The following is a 23,681-nucleotide window of genomic DNA, read 5'->3' as shown; positions in this document are numbered from 1 at the left end:
TTGCAAACCTCAACACAAGTATTTCTCAACTTCACAATTACTCAACTAGCATGACTCTAATATCACTACCTTTATATCGCAAAACTATTGCAAGGAATCAAACATATCATATTCAGTGATCTACAAGTTTATGTAGGATTTTATGACTAACCATGTGAATGACCAATTCCTGTCATCTCTCTAAATAGATATAAGTGAAGCAAGAGAGTTTAATTCTTTCTACAAAAGATATGCCCACTCTCTAACAATTATAAGTGAAGCAAAAGAGCATTCTACAAATGGCGGTTTCCTATGTGAAGAGAAACAGGCAATCCAAACTTCAAATGATATAAGTGAAGCACATGAAGCATTCTATAAAGCCATACTCAAAAGATTTAAGTGAAGTGCAATGAGCATTCTATAAATAAACCAAGGACTATCTCATACCAGCATGGTGCATAATAGAAAAGTGAAAACTAAATGCAAAAGACGCTCCAAGACTTGCACATAATGCATGAACGAACCGAATTCGAAAACATACCGATACTTGTTGAAGAAAGAGGGGATGCCTTTTGGGGCATCCCCAAGCTTAGACGCTTGAGTCTCCTTGAATATTTACTTGGGGTGCCTCGGGCATCCCCAAGCTTGAGCTCTTGCCTCTCTTCCTTTTCCTCATATCGAGACATCCTCGATTAGACACTACATCCACACAAAACTTCAACAGAAAACTCGGTAAGATCCGTTAGTATAATAAAGCAAATCACCATTCTAAGTACTGTTTCAAACCAATTCATATTTTTTTTTGCATTGTGTCTACTGTAATATAGCTTTTCCTTGGATTAATCCACTGATACAAATTGATAGATTCATCAAAACAAGCAAACTATGCATCAAAAACAGAATCTGTCAAAAACAGAACAGTCTGTAGCAATCTGAACATCCACCATACTTCTGGTACCCCAAAAATTCTACCAAACTTAGGAAAATTAAAAAAGTTGTAAAGAAAGACATTGCAAAAGGAATCAGAACCAATTGACGTTCCAGTTAAAAATGTAAAATCGCGCACTACAGCAAAAGTTCCTGTCCTGCACCGTACAAACCAACAAGCATTGTAAACATCCTAAAGGCAAACCTTGGCACATTATTTTTATAATACAATGGAATTGTACAAGGGGATAATTATTTTTGATGAAAAGTTTCTGTAATTAAGATTCACAAAGTTTCCGTGAGCATGAACGAAGTTCAAGGCTAGCTCCCCTACTTCAACAATGCTTGTCTCTCTCACTTTCACTTTCCTTTTTGAATTTTTTTGTGTTCCCCTCTATTTTTTTTTGTTTTTAAACTATATAAAAGCACTCAACAGAAATAAATGACTCTCTAAAACTTCCGGGTTGTCTCCCTGGCAGCGCTTTCTTTAAAGCCGTTAAGCTAGGCATTTAGTGCTCAAGTAATGAATCCACCTAGATCCCAAGGTATATCAAAGCCAATTTTAATTAACAATGATTTGTAGTTTAGTAGTTAGCACAAAGTAACATATATCAAGCAATGACGAAGTCTAACTCTCTTCCTATGCATCGGCATGTCATAAAAGAACAATTCATGCACACATAGTAAAGGCCAATGCATAGTATAAGCAGTTTCTTGCAATTCTATCATATTGGAAATATAAAGAGGCGGAGATATAGTTCCTCTCTCATAATAATTGCAAGTAGGATCAGCAAGCACATGCATATTATATCTATCAAAATCATCATGTGTAGTAATAAAAGGCAACCCATCAATATAATCCTTAATAAGCACAAACTTCTCCGATATAGTGTAGTTTGGATAATTCAAAAAGATAATAGGACTATCATGCGTGGGTGCAATAGTTCATGTTTAACATAAGGAACTATAGCACGTTCATCTCCATAAGCATAATTTATATTGGCATCTTGGACACAAGCATAGCAAGCATCATCAAAAAGGGATATTTCAAGAGAATCAACGGGATCATAGCAATCATCCTTCGGTAAGTGCGAAGGGGAATTAAACAATGTATGAGTTGGAGAGTTACTCTCATTAGAAGGTGGGCACGGGTGATCAATCTGCTCTTCCTCCTTTTTTTCTTCGCTCTCCTCATCATCTTTTTCATCCAATGAGCTCACAGTTTCATCAATTTCTTCTTCCATAGCTTCCTGCAAAATATTAGTCTCTTCTTGGACAGCAGAGACTTTCTCAATAAATGCATTAATATTGTAATTGTATTCATAATTTTCATAGCAATATCTAAGTATAGCAAAATTTTCAGGCCTATAAACACCATCATCATCAAAAGCTTCATACTTTTCAAACAAAGATTCAATTTCATAAGCAGCCTTAAAATCAACAAATTCTTCTATTTGTTCAACATCGTAGTAATCATAGATACCATTAGCATAAGAAGCTAAGGTTTCATTATCATTAAATTTGCATGAAAAGGGAAGGTGTGGAGCCTTCATCCTAGAGCAACAAGTAATATCATATCTCAAGCATAGATCCCTAGCATACCACTTCAACATTTGAATTTGATCCCGTAATAGTTTCCCTTTTTGTGTCAAGTGATAATCCCTAAAGTATTCATGTTGATCCAACGTGTCTCCCATTATAAATTTGAGTTGGGTTTTCTCAGGATTATCAAAGTAGTACATAATATTTTGAACATAATAAGCATCGAGGCTTTTAGGAGGTTCCCCATCTCCATGAGTAGCAAGTACACCTATTTGTTTTGGTATTTCATGTTCAGATAGAGAACAACTTAGAACAGCAAATAAAAATTACTTAGTGATAAAGCAAACAAGCACACACGAGAATATTCACCCCACGCTATGACTCCCCGGCAACGGCGCCAGAAAAAGGTCTTGATAACCCGTAAGTATACGGGATAGTTGTAGCCTCTTTCGATAAGTAAGAGTGTCGAACCCAACAAGGAGCTAAAGGTAGAACAAATACTCTCCCAAGTACTATCGGCCACTGATACGACTCTACGCATGCTTGACGTTCGCTTTACCTCGAACAAGTATGAAACTAGAGGTACTTTGTAGCTGTGATAGGATAGGTTTGCAAGATAATAAAGAACACGTAAATAAAAAGTAGGGGCTGTTTAGATAAAGATAAAATAAAGTAAATATAGCGAGTGTGGAAAAGTGGTGGTAGGAGTTATGAAAGTGTCCCTAAGCAATTGACTATGTTACTAGACCGATAGCAAGTTTTATGTGGGAGAGGCATAAGCTAACATACTTTCTCTTCTTGGATCATATGCACCTATGATTGGAACTCTAGCAAGCATACGCAACTACTAAAGATTCATTAAGGTAAAACCCAACCATAGCATTAAAGCATAAAGTCCCCTTTATCCCATACACAACAATCCCCTTACTCGAGTTTATGCTTCTGTCAATCAAGCAACCCACCATAAAAGAATCATGAACGTATTGCAACACCCTACATCGGGGATCCCTCACGCTTGAGCGACACAGAGGGCACAATAGGACAACAACATAACCACAAGCAAATTAAATCAATCATAGCAATTCATCAACCACCAATAGGACAACGAAAATCTACTCAGACATCATAGGATGGCAACACATCATTGGATAATAATATGAAGCATAAAGCACCATGTTCAAGTAGAAGGTACAGCGGGTTGCGGGAGAGTGGACCGCTGAATATAGATGGGGGAAGGTGATGGAGATGTTGGTGAAGATGATGGAGGTGTTGGTGAAGATCGCAGTGATGATGATGGCCCCCAGCGGTGTTCCGGCGCCATCGGACGCAAGGGGGAGAGAGCCCCCCTTCTTCTTCTTCTTCCTTGACCTTATCCCTATATGGGAGAAGGGTTTCCCCTCTGGTCCTTGGCTCCCATGGCTTGGGAGGGGCGAGAGCCCCTCCGAGATGGGATCTATCTCTCTGTTTATGCGTTCTGGAATTCTGCCCAGGCACTGTTTCCTTTATATCTGGAGATCCATAACTCCGATTGGATTGAAACCTTCGCCCAGTTTGTTTTCCAAAAATTAGCTTTCTTGCGGCCAAAGAAGGGCATCAACAGCCTTACGAGTGGCCCACGAGGGTGGGGGGCGCGCCCACTTTAAGTGGGTGTGGGCCCCTATCTCGTGGCCGCCTCGGGCACCGTTTCGTGTTGATTTTACTTCCCAAAAATCAAAAATATTCCAAAATAATTCTCCATCCGTTTTTATCCCGTTTGGACTTCGTTTGATATGGGGTTTCTGCGAAACATAAAACATGCAACAGACAGGAACTGGCACTGGGCACTGGATCAATATGTTAGTCCCAAAAAATAGTATAAAAAGTTGCCAAAAGTATATGAAAGTTGAATAATATTGGCATGGAACAATCAAAAATTATAGATACGACGGAGACGTATCAATGCCGTCCGGGGACAGCAAGTCGCCGGCGAGGTAGGCGGCTGGGGGCGAGTAGAGATCGGAAGCGCGCAGCAGAATAGAGGGGAATAGGGGCCTGGGACGATCCAAAATCCCAGGGTGGGCCGGCCCATCGTGGGCACCCTGTAGAGATACACACCCGAGCGGCGAACATGCATTTTCGAAACTAATTTAGGAACATTTAGCTGACCAATTAAATAACTCTGTTTTAATAATATCAGATTCATATTTGAACAACTAAGCTTGTTTAGCTTGATGGGTGGAGCAGTGTTATTATGACATGAATCATGTATTCTGATCGTATAGTGATCATAAAAGGGGGAAACTCTAAGCATATTTTTTTTAGCAAAAGAGGGTTTCCCCTCCGATTTCTATTAAAGAAACCACCACAGAACCAACATGATCAATTAAACCCTAAGCATGATCAATTAAACCGTATTATGGCTGTGCCATGGCAGATTTGAAGCTGCAAACCGAAGAAATGATATTTAGCATCCATTGTTTGCTTTGAACTAAGAACTAAATTCTAAGAGCTGAAAAGAAAGTAGAGTAACAAAGTTAAGATCTATTTTCTGGTTGAGATCAAAAAGTTGAGGAGATATGAAGTACCACCTCTCTTGCGGCGCTGTGTAGGCATCGGGGGTGCGATGGCTATCGGTGGCGTTGAAGCAGATGTGCGACGGTAGACGGGTGCATCGGGGGATAAGTCCTGTTGTGGTGGAAGAGAAGGTCGTGTGAGCGGCCCCGGCAAAGAGAACGACGACACCGATGAAGCAAGAGGACGCGATGCAAGGCTATTGGTCCGTCGTCATGGATGAGAAATGTCCATCTCTAGCAGTGGACGACGTGGTCTTGGTAGGCGCTCTAGCATGGTGGAGGACGGTGGCGATGGATTTGGTGGAGGACGGCGGCGATGGATGGGGTGGCGGACAGAGGCTGGTGGGGATGGGGTGTTCTAGCATGGACGGTGTATGAATGGGAAAATGGAGGGAGAGGTACTGGGAACCATGTTCTTGGGACGTGCTTGTTTGAAATATGGGAAAGTTATGAACTTAGCCCCCGTTTAAAATTGGGAAGTCTCGTCGGTTGGGGATAGGACGGTAATCTCGCATCTCACCAATATTTGCCCAGAGCGATTTCGGGTGAGGAGAGGGTGGTTGGCGCCCATGGTTGGCACCCACGTTGTATGAACGGGGTTGACAGGTAGGGCGATTGTGTCACGTCTGAGTGAAGTTACAAACCTGCCCCTATTGAAAATATTTGCCTACATCGATTTCGGCCGAGTCGAGTTTGTTTTGCCACCCACCGTGTATGAATGGGGAATGGAGGGAGAAACAGAGGTCTTTCGGACGAGCTTCAATCAAATGTATTTTGCCGCCCATGTTTGACGCCCACCGTGTCGGAATGGGCTCAGAGGCGGTCGTGTCACGTCTAATTGAAGTTACTAACCTAGCTACCCCTATTTAGAGCAGTGGAAATCGGGTGGATGGATTGTCCGTGTAATGGGTAGACAGTAATTTCCATCTCCCAAACACTTGGCTTCGGGCAGCCAATGTGGGAGTGGACATTTTGTCGCTTCTTTCGAATTTTGGGACAATAAGCATCCACGTTTACCCTGGTAACTAAATTCAAATCCATTTTGTATTCCTATATGAATCTTTATAAATCATTCTATGTGTTTTTATATATCTTCAAAAGGACGACAAAGATGTATTCCACTGTCATATATGAATATGGTTTACAAATACCGATACTCAAATTCAGAAGCTAGAATCCAGTTTAAGGTGAATTCGAATATTTGGAACACTTCATGTCCAACTCAAATGTCACACGCAGCATAATGTGTACTCCCATTTAGATATGTACACGATGTATCAAGATTCAAATACCGAGTCAATCAACCAAGAATGTACAGAACTAACAAACATATAAACACTTATAGAGTATATGGATCAATAATATCAACTAACATACATAAGCCAGGCCGCTGTACTTTTTTTGCTACAACAACATCCTTTTTTTAGCTAGCATCTTGGCCCTTTCCGATGCGTGCCACTTATGGTCCATCTATACATCTATTAGTGCTGAATGCACATTCAGCCCGATTGGCATATTTGTAGGTCTGGCACAGCAATCCAAATGAAATATCTCTGAGTCTTGTCAATTAATACAAACTTGTGCTCAAATAAAATTACAAACCAAAAAACAAAAAACAAAAACAATTATTACATGATCTAAAACAAATGGTTTGATTGATTACATGAACAAACAACACAAAGGTTATTCAATGATGGAAAGAACATTTCACCTATTATTTACCAAGTGGGAATTTAATTTCCTTTTTTCCTTCAGGACCTTAACAATGTGGTCAGTCTCAGCTTGCTTCGTTTTGAAATCCACCAAATATTTAATGGTTGTCTTGGGTACTGCTTGTGATTGTGCTGTTTGCTTCCTCAACATGTCAACTTCATCTCTAAGTGCAGAAGCAGAATCTCTTTCTACCACTAGTTTAGCCTCTAGAGCATCAACAGTTGGCAATTCATAATGCACGATTGGGCCGGTGCCACTGCTGTGGGATGATGCAACGTCCATGGGGACCTCGCTCTTTGATCTTGGGCTAACCTGTTTTGCCATTAAAGTTCTGATTGGATTCATAAAAGTTCAAGTTAGCAAAACATCTCAATTGGGAGTTATAACAGCAAACTAGTTAAACAAACAAGGAATTAAAGAGTTTCAGTTGGATGCTGAAAAGTAGTTATTAACATCACTGTAACCCGCTGTTGCAGCAGCAAAGCAGTTAAACAAACAAGTAGATATTTAAGTTAAGGCAAACAGGTAATTCTTAACAGTAAGTATCAAACACATAGATAGGCGGTCTACAATAGGATTAACAGGCTGTGGTATTATGTAATCAGTAGCAAACTAAATTAAGCCAAGCAACGTAATTGAACAATTTTGCAATAAGTGGCTAACTAAAATTCCGAGAAGCAGGTAACTAAACTTATGCTAGTTCTTTGTACAGGCACACTGCAACTTCTTTTTCGCTTACAAGGTTGTACGAAGGAGTCCATGGCATCAATTGCTTGAATACGCAGTCCCAATACTTCTTTCTTCCCACACTGCATTGGTAAGTCGAATGGTTAATCTGGTAAGATGGTGCGTCCTTGATATGTTATATGAGGACGTGTAGTCAGACTAGTTCTAGCCACACACATCACACTGGCTTTTACTGTATATTTCATGTGATTACTTTTGGGATATTGAGATCTAAGCAATCTATAATAGGATGAAAAGACTGGCATCCTACACATTATTGGCGAACTCAGTTCATAGAAACAAGCAATTCAACCATTCTATGGGTAAATCAAAAGCGCCACTAGAATATTTTTCACTACCCAATCATACAGGCAAAAAGGGGCGACGCCACCATAGGGGTTGGTATGGGCGGCCGCCTCAGGTTGCTGGAAAGTGTACACCTAGTTTGAGTCGTCTAGGTTGGCCCAGGCTAGTTTTGTTCGTCCCAACACATGAGCAGGCAATGTAAAAAATGAAGAAAAATGTTTCAATTTGGATGGGATAATAACATAAGTGCAAGGCATGCCCTATAGCAGGCTCGTGGCCCAAACGAGCGCCTCCCATATCGATCGACAGCAGGAAAAATCCCAATTCATTCGCTCCAGCCTCCAGTCTGGTTCTCTCCTAACCTAGCCGCCGCTGGACAGACCGACACAGCACTTCCTTGCGCCCTCGTTGGAGGGCGGTCGCTGGGCTGCAAGCGAACGGAAGGACAAGAAGATGAAGATCCAACCCTAGGTGTAGCCTGCATGGGAGGCAGCGGAGGCAGCACGGGCATGGCATCAAGCTTGCGCAAACGGACAGTCGCAGCTTGCAACCGTAGCATGCGCAACGAGCAGGTACATCACATCCCTGATTATATCTAATTCAACTCTTCAATTTTTGGCCAATAGTTAAACCTGACGGTGTTGTAAAACTGCTTGTATGTAGGGAATCTATGAGAAAATGAAACCAATTTCTACTTATTTTATAAGTCCCCCAATCAATACTGAACTGACTGAATCTGATGTATCTAATCAAGTTTCTGATGCGAACATATAAGCTCATCTTGTTCTTGAGCCTGAAGTGTCTAATGAACAGACTACTAATGAAGGATTTGATGCAAACATTTTACATGCTCCTTGTGATGAACATATAGTGTCTAATGAGGGATCTAATGCAAGCATTCTGCAAGCTCATTGAAGGATTTAGTGTCTAATGATGATCTACTATGTTGAGAGAGACAGAGATTTGCAGGCATTGATGACAAGCAAATTATAGTGCATTTTCATAGCTTGAGGAAACGTCGAGACCATCTACCAGAAAGTCCCCGTATCATGACAACATAGCATAAATACTTTTCTAATCTGTTGTTTGAAACTATTGGCATACTTGTGCATGATAGATATATTGATATGCAGTTTGCGCACTGGTTATAGGTGCAATTACACTTCAATATTTTCAGCCAGAGAACGAATAATTCAAGCAGGTACAGACCATGTTTGTAGTCCTTGTACACCATGTTGCATTTTGTGTTTTTTGGTGCTTGCATCATTTAGTGTTTATAATCTGAACTACTTTGGATCATTAGCTGGTTTTCAAAGTGCATGTAGCTTCACATTTCTCAAGTTATGTTGATTTTCGGAGTGCAAGTGCCTTCATATTTTTTAAGTTAAATGTTCACCCCTGGTAACTTGAATTCGTGGATCCTCCACTACACACAAATCATACACGGATGTCAGTATGAATTAAATGAAATACAGGGACTTACGCTAGCTTGTTGTACAGGCTCACTGCAGCTCTGCTTGCGCTTGGGATGTCCCATGTACAAGTCCATGTTACCACTTGCTTGGATGTGCAGGCCTTGTGCTCCTTGCATCCCCCTCTGCATTTTTGACACGACGAATGGTTGATCAAATAAGAGGAATCAACCTTGATGTTGTACCGGAGGACAGATACTTACAAGGTTATATGGGTGTGTAGGATGTGTACCAAATCATAGCGCCGTCATGCTTCACTAAAAAATGGATTTGCTTGTTTCAGATGATATCTCCAGAAGAAATAAGAGTTAAAGTCAGCATAGGCGTGTAAGCTAAGAGAGCAGTGAAAGGATATCCAAACATCATCGGAACAGTGCAGAAGGGAGTGATGTGTGGATACCTAGTTCGGGCCGGCGTTTGGGCATGCTCGCCTAGCTAGAGTGTGGGTCACTTCAGAGCCATTGAGCATGATGCGCTGGCGTTGGCTGGCTATGCACGGATGCAGATCTTGAGTGGCAGCGGAGCGCTACAATGCGGTGGACGAGACTGTTGGTGAAGCCCCAACGGCCTGGGGGGGCGGAGGTGCGACGATGTGCTCGGTGAAGTAGCCCCGGTGAGCTGGGAGACGACGTCGGTGAAGCGCACCTGATGCGGTGGAACTCGGTGTCTGTAAAGCACGTCGGTTGCGGCGGCCGACGTTGTCGGTGGACCACCCGGTGCGGTGGACGAGGGCGTAGATGAGGTAGCTCCGGTGCGGTGGTGAAGCGCGACCGTCGTCTTCGTCATCGTCGTCCGGCACAGAGGTGGGGAAAGAGACGAGACGAGGGGTGATTTGAACTTTGCTTGGGTTGGCGGTGAATTAGGGATTTGAGCACTCTGGGCGCGGAAGGGGACAATGGAGAAGAGAGATTTTGCAGGGCTGGAATTGGGGCCGCGAGATATTTCAATCCGAAACATGGAAGCACAAACTTATTTTGTCGTCGTCCTTTTTTTGGGAGGGGGAGTGGGGGGGAGGGAGTGGGGGAGGGAGGGACGCGGGAGGGGGGTGGCTGGGTGCTACACGTCCGTCCGACACACGCAACCACCCCGACAGGACTATGCTTCGGTGCCTTAAGGCACCTGCCTTTGTGTCCATGACATGTGGGCCCAACAGGAGGCTGCCCACATGTCAGTGAACCAAAGGCAGGTGCCTTTAAGGCACCGAAGCAGCGTCCACCCCGACACGACCCTGGTCTGCCTGGTGTGCCTAAATTTGAGAATGCAAACGAATCTTCTTTCATTTGCAAACGAATCTGTATGTATTACCATGCCCGTGTTTTCCTTGCAATAATTAGTCATTCGAAACGAGATACTCCCTCCGTTCATTTTTGTAAGTCGTTTCAGACAACTTAAAATGAACTATTTTGCACATTGTCTGAAATGTCTTCAAGGTCTTATAAAAGTGAACAGAGGGAGTACTATAAATTAATTAATGAGGAGTTATTTGGAAAAAAAAATCGAAACGGTATCCACGCTAACATGGATTAGAGTGTGTGTCACATAATTAGTTATTTGAATCAGAGTGTGTGTCACGTAGCGATCTCCAATTCTAACGTGGATTTCGCATTTCACTGTATCCATGCTACTTTTTTAATACAAATTCATATGTATATGATGAACACCATGGTAGTGAGAAAAGTTTTGGATGGATTCAAACATATGACCTATAAAAAAGCACAACAAATTGAGTCAATGTCAACTTTTCGAAACTTAGTATGGCACGAATTCAAAATAATTACCCGTATGCATGGTCCTCAGTTCAAATCTTACAATGTACACCGAATTGAAACATCGACATTAAGTCTCGTACTATGTACATTCAAATGTTGTTTTTAGCGCCCCCTCCCCCCGGGCACACACGCTACATACTTCATGTATCGGTCAATCTTCCTCTCCTAACCACCTTAGGAAGCTATCGGTTTCCAACACACGTTCATTCTTTCTCTCCATGTTTTGATCTCTAAGTCTCTCAACTACACAACCCCTTTTTCCACTCTTTACCAAATGTATTTACCTCACACACCCGCCATTGCACCCCATTCCGAGCTCTCTCTCTCTCTCCCCCTCTCCCTCTCACCCTCTCACGCTAAATACATGCATTGCCTATCTAGCCCCCCAACCTCTCGTGCGCATGCACACACGTTGTATATCTAGGTCACTCCCTCGAGACTGTCTCACTCTTTCTTCCGCATGGTGGGCCACACTCGCTCAATCTCGCTCTCTTTATCTGAGTCTCGTTTAACCTTGTTTTCTTTCACACACAAATGATATATCTCCCTGTTCGGGCCTCGATCGACACACTCTATACTCTCTCACGCAGATTGTCTATCGAGGTTAGTCCATCCAAGCCGCCGCCACTCTTTCGACCTCTTGGTGGGCAACGCTCACTCTCTCTCTCTCTCTCTCTGTATGTCTCAATTGACCTTGCTCTTTCTCGGACAAAAACGATATATCACCATGTTTGAGCCCAATTCGACCTATTTACATTGTATACTCTCTCACACACATTGTTGATCTAGGTCACTCTTTTGATCGCACGGCGACCCTATGTGATCGATTGACCTTGCTTCCTCCCACGCACAAAATTTATCTACACATCTGTGACTGGATCATCTCTCAAGCTCTATCTTACAGCCCTCACCCTTGCCAAAAGCTCAATCGGACAATATCTCTCCAGAGCATATATATCTGTTAAATGAATGTCGGACCACACTCACTTTGTCTCTCTATCTATATCTCTCGATTGACCTCGCTTTCTCACACTGTATCTTCCACGCATTGAAGCTACTACCTCTCCATCCCTCGCAAAGCCAGAGCTATTTACATTGAGAGGGGCACTCCAACCTTGGATTAATTTGTGTAGGCATTTATTCCGGTCGGTTTAGATTATATTTTCGTAGCATTCGGCCCACAACTACTCCAAACACCGTTGTAACCCCCGGAACTCCCCTAGTTGATTTCCCTCTAGCTCAGTAATCGCTCTCTCGCACGTCCTTTCTTGCCTTCAACGTTGCACCATGGTATTATTGCAAAAAACTATGTTGTTCTCTTTAATTATTATAAATAAGCTACAAAACTACACACTGATAGTCCACTTGGAATGGAACAAATTTTGACCCACAAATTAAAGTGCTACAAACTACACACCAAGGGGCCCACATGTCATGAAACAAATTTGGACCCATATACAAATTAAAAAAATAAAGGACGAGGATCGAACATGCGACCGGGCCTTCAAGCCGCACGTCAATAGGCAACATACGTAGAACAACAATGTTTGTTGTACCCCCCTTTGTTCACATAATGTTTTTATATTACCACAACCTATTTAATGGATAACATGTAATATTATTTTTAGTACTATTCGCCTTCACTTACTGGTGGGTTCCACGTGTGCTCTCTCTCTCTCCTCCCCTTCCGCGTTTAGACGCACGGGCAAACACGAAGAACTCGCGGGCGATGTTGTCGTTGACCATATCTGGACGCGTTCACAAGTCACGGCACCAGTTTCACGTACTAGAAGCACTAGTCAGTGTGTACGTGCAATGCATGTTAATTTGGAAGTATATTAAGTGCATGCAGATATTAAGTACTAGGATATTATTTGTGTGTTATTATGTGATTAGCACTATTTTTGGCATGAAATTAACTGCACGCTAAACGTGTTGAGCGTTCGACATTGAAGCAGTCTAGGTCGTTGGATGACAAGGAATACATGTGGCTTGATGACGTTTTATACTTAATTTGATACGGCTCTAGCAGAACATTCAATCGATCAAACCATAGATTTCGTTCAGTCTGACTCCGACATTAAATTATACGACAATCGATATAAAATAAACAGAAATGATAAACATTCGTATTTTAAGCATGGCAATCCGAACGTTTTTCATGGCAAATTTAGATTATGCGGCAGCGGCGGGGGCGTCTTGCGGTGGGAAGAGGCTCCTCTGTCGTGCTCTGTGTGTCGTCGGGCCACTGACCGACGGCGACGGTGGTGTCTTGCGCTGTTGTTGGCGTACTCTTGGATGTTGGCCTAGCTTCAAGGAAGGCCAAAATGTTCTGGACTTCGGAGCGAGTCAACTGCCGGGAGGAGGCGACTGGCGTTGGTGCAAGGAAGCGGTCGATGGTGGCCATCCATGTCGTTGAGGAGGGCACTGGCACCCGCGCGGGGACATGCGCTGTCAACGGCGCGGCGGAGGCATTCGTGTGCACGGGCACCGGCACGGGCGCGCACGCAGTGCACGCGCAGGCGCATGCGCTGGCAGGTGCACGGGCACCGGCACGGGCGGGCGTGTCAATGCACGCGCAGGCGCATGCGCTGGCAGGTGCACGGGCACGTGAAAGTCGGTGGGGACCTCGTGGAACCCCGTGGGATCAAGCTCGGCGACAATGTGCGGCTCCCAGCCCATCAAAGCCACGGGGATGGGCGCTGGCACAGTCGGGGCGATGGGAGCCGGAACGGGAGCGGGGACAGGCGCGACATCTTCCCGCAAGGCCAGTTCAAGCTCGTCCCAAAGCGCCTTATGTTCTTGAGACTCCGGCTGAGTGTCTTCCTCAGGAAACTGGAACACTAAGGGCAGACCATCATGATGCAGCATGGCGTACGTTTAGGTCAGGCTAGTTGGAGGTAGACGACAGGAGAATCGGAGAGGAAGAGAGAAGATTGTAGTGATACCGGGTAGTGTGGGGTTGATTTTAAACTGCGGCGCCGGCAACATTAAAAGTGGGAGCAGTTGGGACGAAGGTGGGTGGCGGAGCCTGGTCAAAGCGCTCGCCTCCCGATGAGCCTGCACAGCGGTCTGCTCGCACGCCTCCCTGTCAGCCGGCACAGCAGTCTGCTCGCACGCGTCCCGTCGAATCACACGCTTGCTTAGACGGCACCTGCCGATGAGAAGCGGGGACTCATGGCGGCACGTAAACGCCCACGGTTTCAATACTGAAAGCGTTCGCCTTAACGTGACAGGTTTTTGTTCCAAAATACCTTGGCTCTTCATTTGTGCAACTTGTCATAAGCAGCTTGTCTCAAATTGAAGAAAAAACTTACGAAGTAATATTTGTGCCATATCACGTGACCATGCTCAGTTTCAAGAATTTATGCTCACTTTTGGATTTTCTCAAATTTAAGATCCAGGATTCAAAACAATATCATAACCTGCATCATGCAACAAAATTTCAAGCCATACATCTGTCCTGTTGTATTTCTTAAGAAAGGATTTGGTCAAACATTTTGCTTAGTTAGACTTCAGACAAGTTATATATGCAGAGTAAAAGGATAATCCCTCCGTAACAGTGCATTGCCTGATATATTAACTCAAGTACTAGGCACAAACAAACAGGCTCAATTATGTGCTCATCCTGGTGTAGTAGTAGTAGTACTAGGCAATGCAGTTGACGGGTGACCTTGACGAGCGGCGACTGAGGGAATTGAACCGTGCTAGGCACGGTAGGTAACATTGTCTAGTTACTAAAGCATCCCTCCATTGTTCATTGGTAGTCATTATGGACCGGGGACATGAGGGGAATTTCCTAGGGCTGGAATTCTGGCCGCCAGATATTTCGACTTGAAACGCTGAGGCTCGACTGGTTGGGGTTGCCTAATGTGCATACCACGCATGCCACCGAAGGACACGAGCCTGGTTTTTTTATTTTTTAGGATCAACACGAGCCAAGGTCTGGCTGGTACGCCGTTGGGTCCTACCATTCGAGAATACGAAAGGAACCTTTTAAATTGCAGAACGAATCTATGTGTATTACAATACCCATATTTTCCTTGCAAATACTAATCTCAATGTGGTAATTGATTTATGACGAGTTGTTGAATTAGAGTGATCTGTGGATTTCACATTTCATGGTATCCCTAGTAAGTTTTCCAATGCAAATTCAAATTTAAAAGATGAACAATATGGAGGTGAGAAAACTTTGTATGTATCAAGCATATGACCACACACACAGACACACAGAGAGAGAGAGAGACACGCACGAACACAACAACAGTCCAATAAGTATAGTGCATCTATTTTTCCAAACCATGCATGTATGACATGAATTCAAAAATACTCCTTCTATTCCTAAATATTAGTCTTTTAGAGAGTTCAACAAGTGACTACATACGGAGCAAAATGAGTGAACCTAGACTCTAAAATATATCTATATACATCCGTATGTGCCAGTCCATTTGAAATCTCTAAAAAGACTAATATTTAGGAACGAAGGGAATAAATGTAAGACATGCATGGTCCTCGGTTCAATATTTAAAATGAACATGAAACTGAAACATGAATATTAAGTCTAGTACTACAGTACATGCAAATGTTGTGTTTAGGCGGAGCTATGATTGTCGGGGGTCAACCGCTCGACCTTAGATAAAATTGTGGAGCTCTGTTTAGGGTTGTTTAGATTATATTTGTCCCCACCCTCCCAACCACCGATTGGTTTTACACCCCCACCCCTCCTCCCCGGGAGAATATCATGTGCCCCCATACCTTAGATGCTATATGCCAATACGAGTTGCTTGGAGCTTGTAGATCTGAGATATAGCAGCTCACATGATGTGTCTTAATATTTTTACAGGAAACCTTGATGAGTTTGAGAATTGCACACAATTTGTACAAAAACTACTTAGATGCCCTTGGATCCCATATCCAATGACCTCGAAGCTCGTATCACTGTAGCATCTAAGATGAAGGAGGACATCATATTCTCCTGTATGTAAGAATATCATGTGCTACCACACCTTAGATGCTTTGGTGATACAAGCTCTTCGGAGCCGTTGGATTTGTGACCCAACACCTCCTCGGTGGTTTGATGGTTTTTTTGCAGAAAAGCCCCAAAAGAGTTCGGCCACTGCTTACAAGCACAAAGACTGCTCAGATGCCATTGGATCTCAGATCAAACAACCTCGAAGCTCGTATCACCGTAGCATCCAAGCTGTGATAGCACCTTATGTTTTCTCGCACGAGAGAATATGAGGTGCTCCCGCACTGTAGATTCTATGGTGATACGAGTTCACTGAGACCTAACGGGCCATAGTAGGAGGTTTGAATGTTTTTGCAATATACGGCTGATAGAGTTTGGGAAATGCGCAGAAAGTACAAGTACTACGCATGTGCCATCTGATCACTGATCATACGACCTAGATGCTCATATCACCGTAGCGGGTAATTAAGCTACAGGGAGCACCTAATATGAGCAACGGGGAGCCGTTGGATCGAAGATGCAGCGGCACACACAAGGCCTGGATGTTTTATTTGCAAAAAAACCTTTGGAGAGTTTGAAAATTGCGCATAATTACAAAGACTACTCACAAGCCACTGGATCTCACTTCCAACGGTGTAAAAACTCGTATCACCATAGTATCTAAGTTGCAGGGTGGATGTGATATTCTATGCCGCTGTCATTTTTGTTCGTAAACTTGCAAAATACATGTAACTCGTGCCGTTACTTGTCTAACCGCGCAAAGTGCTTGTTCAAAAAAACCATCCTACACTGAAATATCGGAACAACACACGGGGGTCCCACTTGTCATTAGTCAAATTTGGACCTAAACCTAACAAACCTGAAAGACGAGATTCAAACTGGCAACCTGGACTATAAAGCATAAGTCGATAGCCTGAAACAACAACGGTTGTTGGCTTTGTCCCATAACTTGATTTTATACAGTATTACATTGAGTAGAGTAGAGGGAGTGCCTCGTCAAGACGTGCATGACCGTTGTCTCACTTACTAGTGGGTCCCAGGTCTGCGATCTCAATCTCTCTTCTCTCCATTGTCTAACCTTTGCACGGGCACACACGTAGAGCGGCGCTAGCTTGCCGTGGTGTTATTACAACTAAAAAAGCTTGGAAAATAGAAGAATCGCCTAGAACAAGAGACGTTGTGGCTGGTCGAGATGGAGCTAACCACATCTATCCTATGTGCCACGTTTGCATGATGAAGTTGTGTGGCTAGTGGGGTGTTTTTGACCGACTGGCTGGGTCCCGAGGTCGAACCATAGGTACTAGAGTTACTGCCGACGTCTGATACAATATATTTTTACACGCACATTTTTCCTCCGTGTCGAGATGTGGCACACCCTACCGCGCGGTTTCGGGGTCCTCCCGGGTGGTGCATGCATATTTCTTCCTGACGTGGGATGCCCTACCGTGTGTTTCCTGGGTCCTCCTCCGTCATAGCGCCGAAGCAAGTAAATGAGTCGTCAAATCATGAAAGACCACCTTTCCCGCCGAGTACATCAGTGAAGCACGGTGGCTAGCTAGTTGGGCTAGTTCGACCGATTAGCTAGGCCACCGCCACATTTGTTTTTTCACCCCTTTTTTATCTACTTGCCGGTAGGTAAATTTAAATATCCACTGCGGCATTGCTCTGTTGTTTGGGTGTGGCAGGATTTTTAATTTTTTGATTGACGGGAGCAGGCGCGGCAGGATTTTTAGTTTTTTTGATTGACGGGAGCAGGCGCGGCAGCAATTAGTCACGATGACTCCGCCTGTAAAACCCACTGCTCCCTGATGTGAGAAGTCGTCGACTGGTGTTTTGCCGTGGTGAAAACCAAAAGATTCACTGCTCCTCGGCTGGCTCCCTCCGCCTTCCTGTAGATTGCATTGCCTTTCAGCCGTTTCGCCCCCTTTGCTTCCTCTCCCCATTGCTTCTACCTGGTGCCATGGCGGCACAGTAAATCACGGAGTTCGAGGTGAGGCACCTGACACAGGAGCTCCATGCCAAGGATGCGAAGCCCAGGGCCAAGGACGTGCAGCTCCATGAGCTCAAGGAGGAGAGGAGTGCCATGCTCCTCCATTATGTGAGGGAGTTCACGGAGCTTCAAAAGCGGCAGGCGTCCACCACAAAGATGCTCGAGGCGTCAGCGGCATTGCTGCAGAAAGCGGGAGATATGATAGGCCGTCAGGGGAGCCGGCTGGAGCGCGAGCGGGCCGATCGTGACAAGGTCTAGGATCGCCTCAGCCACTTGGTGAACCAAGTTGCCACGCACGTGTTGCGGCTGCACAATGCCTACCGTCGTGCCAGCGCAACGATGCCAGCCGTCGGGCTAAACCCGTTCGACCACCCGGTCGACTTCAACAAGCTGCAGCTTCCTGACCTGGTCTCCTTCTTCACCTATATCTCCGAGGAGCTGAGCCGTCTCCGCGCGATGGTGGGGGCTGAGCTGGACAAGGAGGGTTTGCGGGCTGCCATCGCCATTGCCGGGCGAATCCTTTCAGGGCTCCGTCACCGGAATCCATTCATGCCATTGGACGCCGTCTTTGACGAGCTGCCTCCCATCGACCGGGAGTGGGCTCTGCGGGCGGTTGCACCCTGCATCACCAATGCTGTGTGTTGGGGATATAACTACTGAGTATAAACCGCCCAGGAGGGGGCGGGTTATGCTCACAAGGAATCATCCGTATTGAAGCCCATGAAGACAAGGAGTATGGCGCTTTAGTGTTGAAGCTTAGAGGCCCGGAGCCCAAAGGCGGATTAGGGCCCATACACATAAACCGCCATGAGATATGTAACTTGTGTTGTAAAATAGGGAAAGGTAGAAACCGAGCCGGACACGTGTATGAGCCGGCCTCGGTATTCTGTAAACCGCCGGGCATCAACCTGTGTATATAAAGGGACGACCCGACGGCGGTTCAAGGACAAGAAACAAACAACTCGAGAGATAGGTAAAGCGGATTCGCTCCCTGCTCATCGAGACCCCATCAATTCCACCACAACTGTTACCTTCACCGCAAGGGGCCGAACCATTATAAACTCCCTATGTCATTTGTTCGGTTTAACCCCTTTAAGCTAATCTCGCTGCGATGGCTCCACGACTAATTCCTCTCACTAGGACATCTGACATGTGAATTCCACGACAGTTGGCGCCCACCATGGGGCTATTGCACGATAGTTTCGAGATCTTAAAGGGAAACTTTGAAGGACTCAAGGGATACGCAGTGGGAGGATGACCAAGAGTCGTCGTGGCAAACTCTACATTGACGACGTAGGCTGGGGCCCCGAGGCCGGCTCAATCGAGTACGGTACCAGGTTCGCTTTGGAGGAATTCACATCTTCATTGGCAAGATCGGCGAACCGGGCCCTGAGCCGGACATCTGCACCGGCCTCATCGAGATGGCTCAACGTGCGAGTCCTGCCCGGGTTCAGCCTGCCATGAAGCGTGCATTCGTGGGATTAATGCATGGTGCGGATGTCAGGACCCCGACTCAATGACACATCGATCTAGCATGTAACACCTCATATCACTTTGCGGCCTCATGCACGGTACTCCCACGGGTGTCGCCTTACCTTTGCCCGGGACTGTTTGCGCCTTTCGGCAAACGTATATGATAGTGTCGCTAGCATCCATATGGTAAGGAGCCCGGGCTGACATGGCTAGTCGTAAACCCAAAGTGGCACAAACTTACAGGGACAGGCATCCATGACCCAGCATCGAACGTGTCGGTCATCAGCGAGTGAATCCAGGCTGTAGCACTGGGCTAACAGGACTCTGGTGAACCGGGCTGTAGCGGGCTAACAGGACTCTGGTATTCATCGCGTGACATTTCCCCGAAGGGACAGACACAGGAACGAAGAAGGACACATGCCGGCCAGCTTAAGTGTTTCGGAGCAGTAGCAAGCTACCATGGCTCAGTGGAAGCACTAGGAGACATTTCCCGGTAAGAGAGGCTACTAAGGATAAACAACTAGATAGTCAGATCCCACACATACCAAGCATTTCAATAACATAAACACAATATGCTCGATATGTGCAAATACAACATGGCATCACAACATGACCCTACAACTCAAGTATTTTATTCAATAGGCTCCAAGGAGCGAGATATTACAAACATGGGTCTCATGACCCAACAATCAGAGCATACAAGTCAAAGCACAAGCGGAAGCTTAACATGTCTAAGTACAGACATCTACAAATGAAAAAGGCTGAGAAGCCTGACTATCTACCAGATCTTGCCAAGGGCACAAGATCGTAGCTGAGGTAACAAGCTAAACGTCGAAGTCCACGCGGTACTACTAGTGAGACTGAAGTCTCTCTGCAAAAACATAAAATAGGCAAACGTGAGTACAAATGTACCCAGCAAGACTTACATCAGAACTAACTACATATGCATCATTATCAACAAAGAGGGTGGTGGGGTTTAACTGCAGCAAGCCAGCTTTGACTCGGTGGCTATCCTAAACTACGACTGCAAGTAACTCTTTTGAGGTGGCGCACACGAGTCCACATATTCACCATATCAATACACCACTATGGATCCGCTCCTGTCTCCCTACGAGAATGCCATCCATAGCACTCACGCTTATCTTGCGTATTTTAGAGTATCCACTTTCACTTGTCTATGAACTGTACAGGCAACCCAGAAGTCCTTTTCCGCGGACACGGCTATTTTTGAATAGATAATGTTAACCCTGCAGGGGTGTACTTCTTCACACACGCTCTCGCCACTTACCGCCATGTACACCTCGTGTATCTCGGCAACCTTCAAGCGGAAGCCTGGCGAGGGAGTCGGCCATGACTTCACTAACCACACAAGTCTCTCGTCCAGGTTTATCGCCTATTCGGGTTCCATCCGCAAGGAGATCCGGTCGGGATGTCGCTCACGGCCCCAAACGATGTGTGCAGGGTTCCCAAGTCCACCATCCAGGTGCCACTTGGTACACCGGGCCACTGTGCCTAGACTGTCCCAAGCCCACCTGTACCGGGTGCCACTTGGTAGACTACTAACACTACCTACAAACACCAGAAACTAGTTGCAACTCCTGGACAGAGATCAAGTTGATTAATAAGCCGAGAGGGGCCAAGTTACCGGAATCCAATGTGTGGTAGTAACTGTTCATGGATCACAAACACAGAACTCAGCTCCTGAGGACGGCTTCAATGAGACAACCCACCATGTACTCCTACATGGACTCTCACCGCTACGTTTACCAAAGCGTGTTCACACACTTAGCTCTCAACAGTAGGACATGTTCACACACCTCCAATTCATCCCCGATGAATCAGACCTGACACAACTCTAAGCAATAGCAGGCATGACAAGCAAGCATGAATGAGTAGGCACATCAGGGCTCAAACAACTCCTACTCATGCTAGTGGGTTTCATCTATTTACTTTGGCAATGACAGGTCATGCAGAGGAAAGGGGGTTCAACTACCGCAGCATGTAACAGTTGAATCGGTGTTGTCCTAATGCAGTAAAAGAGAGCAGGAGCGAGAGAGTGGGATTGTATCGGAATGAACAAGGAGGTTTTGCTTGCCTGACACTTCTGAAGATAATATAGTTCTTCATTGGTGTCATCGATCACATTGTCGGTACCACGTCTAGTGAGAGGGAACAATTACCGGCAACAGAGAGGAAACACAATCAATGCAATGCACATTATGATGCATGATCATGACATGGCAACATGCTGGTGTTTTGAGCTAATGCAGCTAGCAACAAAGTTAAATGAAGTTGGTTTGAACCCTAAGTTCAAATCCAAACTCCATATGTGAAATTCAAATTCCATTTATATGATTGGTCCTAAACAGCAGCTATAAGTTGTTCTAACATGCATGAAAACAGTACAGATGGATAGATTGGATTTTTCTGATCATTTTTCATATATAAATTATTTAATTTGGAGCTACAGTTGATTTTATATGATTTTTAGAAGTTTTGGGCATTTTCTAAAAATAATAAATCATTTCTGATTTATTAAAATCCCAGAAACAAATACTGCATCAGCATGACATATTAGTGATGTCAGCAGGTCAAGGGGCGGCCCAGGTCAAACTGACCGGTGGGTCCCGAGTGTTAGTGTCTAACTAAACTAACCTAGCTTAGTTAATACTAACCTAACTTAACTAGCCGGGCGGGGCCCGCATGTCAGTGGCTCTGGGGGAGTCAAACTGGGTCAACCCGGGTCAAACTCGCCGGAGTTGACCCGAGGCTCGTCGCCGGCAAGGCCGGAGACGGCGGAGGGGCTCGAGATTCCTCCTCCGGTGATCAAATGGCCGGCGGAGGGCATCTACGCGGAGCTGGGACTCACCCGCATCCATCTGTGCAAACGGCAGGGCTGAGGTGGCCCGAGCTCGCCGGAGGCAAGCTCGTGGCGGTGGCCGGAGTTTGGGCGATGATGCAAACTTTGCTATGGTGCACGGCAGGAGCAACGGGTGGCTTCTAGGTGCTCCTGGAGCTGTACTGAGCACGGAAACGCGCTCGGCTTCAAGCCTGAGCTGCTGCAGCAACGGCAGTGACAGGGTCGGCGAGCAGAGGCTTTCGGCTCCGTGAAAAAAAACGGCTAGGCGACGCGTTCGGCAGCGAGAAGAGAGGGGAAAGACTACGGTGCTCACGTAGATCACGAAGTGATGCTCGGGGTAGCCGGGGGCGTGTTGAGGACGATGAATCGGCGAGGGCGATCGGCGGCGCCTGAGGTTGAAGATGACGGTGGTGACGGTGTTGCGGGCCTCCTGCGGTCGCGTGTTTTTCCATGTGGCTCCACGGCGTCAGGGCGGAGCTAGCGAGCCGGACTGCGAGGCGAGGCGTGCGCGGTGGCTGCGGTGGCGGTGAACGGCGGTGACGGGCTCGCTCGGGTGGCTGCGGGTGCGAGCGCTGGGGGGAGATGGAGGAACCAGAGAGGGGGGTAAGATGCAGGGGGTGCTAGGCGTCTCCAGGCGCGGACAGGCTCGAAGGGGAGGCCGCCAGCATGAAGCAGGAGGTGGAAACCTCAGGTGTGTGCGCGGGCGACACGCCTCTGCCTACTGGCAGAGGTTGAAGACGGTGGGGAGTTGGGCTGGCCTCAGCCACAGTGTTGGGCCAGGTGGGGCGCTAGGTGGGCTCAAGGTAAGTCTAGGTAAACCTTTTCCTCCTTATTTTCTTATTTGTTTCTGTTTTGTTTGTTTGTTTTAAACTTTGCCACTGTTTAAATTCCAAAATAGATTCTAAATAGTGCCAAATATCCTTTGGGTATTTCTATGTTGCTGAATGGACTAATCCAAAGCACATAAAATGTTCCAAGGTATTTGAAAATATATTCTATATATATTATGAATATAATTCCAAATGCAAATCGAATAATGATTTAAATTCAGTGCCCAAAATATTCCTCAAAAATGTTCATTATTTTTGGTTTGGTGCAAAACCTTTGCCAAAATATAACCAACATTATTTAAGGCCATTTTGGAAATACTGAATGCATTTTCCAGGGTTCTTTGCCCTTCTCTTAAAATTTGTGAGGCTTGGAAAATTCCCTCAATTCAAATTCCTTGAATTTAAACATGATGCAACACCAGATGCTAGCACTTGGCATTATCAGAACTAGGGACGTGACAACTCATCCCCACTAAACAAGAATCTCGTCCCGAGATTCTAGACGTAGGGTAAGCAGATAGAAGGGAACGCGAATCTAGCACAATCTTCACGATCCAGGTTGCACTTCATAAG

Source organism: Triticum aestivum, chromosome 5B (assembly GCF_018294505.1).
Source record: "Triticum aestivum cultivar Chinese Spring chromosome 5B, IWGSC CS RefSeq v2.1, whole genome shotgun sequence".
In the NCBI taxonomy this organism is placed as follows: domain Eukaryota; kingdom Viridiplantae; phylum Streptophyta; class Magnoliopsida; order Poales; family Poaceae; genus Triticum; species Triticum aestivum.
The sequence above is the reverse complement of the archived record's forward strand: the minus strand, read 5'-3'. Positions refer to the sequence as shown.